Below are 1,560 nucleotides of genomic sequence, written 5' to 3'. Positions count from 1 at the left end.
CCCAAATTAAACTAAAATAACACTAGTTAGATTAACATTTGCTTGTCAAAACATATTGTGACAAAGTCATTTGTACAGAAATTAGACCGGTATATGTCAAAGGAGGAGGAAAGCATATTATTATCTCGAAAACCAACACGGTAAGTGGAACAAAGTGGGACTGTCCTATAATTGACGCAGGCGAAAACGTACTCATGTAACGTGTCACCCTAAACATTAATAGAATTTTTTAGAAATACGTTTTCTTGCGGTGTTAAACGAGTCTTACAAGTTAAAAAGGACAAATATCTCTCTCGAAAACCGTAAGTTTGGCTAACCTTATACATAACGTTAATCTATAAATAGACTTAGCATATCGATTTTTCAACAAAATGTCCGATAACTGACGCATCTACGCTATATAGCTTGAAAAAGCCAGAATGTGGGAAACTCACTTTGTGATTATAAAAGTGTCCATTGATGGAAAAGCGGTGGCGTCTGATGCGTCGCTGGTCGCTAGGCGACCGCCGGTTGGCCCGCCTCAGTACTCCGGCATCACTCTTGGTCCTGAGGAGCTGTGAGGATGCGTCATACCCTTCTGGAATACATACACGCACGCACACACACACACACACACACATGCACACGCACACGCACACGCACACGCAAACACATCAGTAAAATATATTATTGCATCCTGTCAGACGGAAGAAGAAAAGTGGTCACACATACCATCCTCGTCATCCTCATCCTTCACCCCATTGTTCTCTGATTGGTCAGGTGGGGGTGTCACCTCAATGGGAGGCGGGGTCTGATTGGATCCTTCTTGGCTGTAGGAGGAGAAGACAGGAAGAGGATGGTGATGACACGTTGACACTCTACTGACACATCAACAGCAGTACACACTCCACATAGGAGAAACCTCGGGCAACATCACGGCAGACAATCACTTCAGACTGCCCGGCAGCACATCTCTCTGCCGATCCATACTGTCAGTAACACACTGATATGTGGGTCAGCAGGGAGGTGGGCTACGGCTCAGATATGACCCAGGACTGGTACAGAACCACTAGATCCACAGCAGTCCTTTTACTCCAGACTAATGGCTGCACATCACGCTTTGTTGGGTTAGGGTTTGGCTAAGTGGCTGGATGTCAGTAATAATGTGTGCAGTCGGGGGTCAGGGGGGCAATAAGGAGTTTCAGTACGAGTACATTCAGACTGGAAGCAGTGAAGTCTTTACTAATAAAGGAAAACTGTTGGAGAGGAGATGGTCAGTGTTTGGAGTATTTCCCTTTGTAGTACATACACACACACACAAAACACACACACACACACACAGAGAAAGAGACAGATAGACACACACATACACACACACCACTGAACACTGAATTATGTTCCTCTGGTCTTTATGCCTACAAGTAAATCAGGGAAAAATCCATTCAGCAGTCTTCCTGTTCTGGAGAGTTATGTTGGGACTGCTGTAGACCTCACACCCCGGACTCAGATAAAGGGGTTTGGACCTCACAACCTGGACACAGATAAAGGGGTTTGGACCTCACAACCTGGACCCAGATAAAG

The 1,560-nt window shown here is 45.3% G+C and overlaps 1 long non-coding RNA gene across 1 annotated transcript; it reads right to left on the bottom strand.

The window, feature by feature from the left end:
- Positions 1-438: 438 nt before the first annotated feature.
- Positions 439-967, bottom strand: LOC122132759. The gene is made up of 2 exons (XR_006152253.1): positions 712-967; positions 439-577 (listed from the first exon to the last, which is right to left on the bottom strand). It is a non-coding gene; the product is annotated as an uncharacterized LOC122132759 (long non-coding RNA).
- Between the last annotated feature and the right edge of the window lie 593 nt (positions 968-1,560).

This window comes from Clupea harengus, unplaced genomic scaffold (genome assembly GCF_900700415.2).
Source record: "Clupea harengus unplaced genomic scaffold, Ch_v2.0.2, whole genome shotgun sequence".
Taxonomy (NCBI): domain Eukaryota; kingdom Metazoa; phylum Chordata; class Actinopteri; order Clupeiformes; family Clupeidae; genus Clupea; species Clupea harengus.
This window is presented reverse-complemented; position numbering and strand designations above follow the sequence as displayed.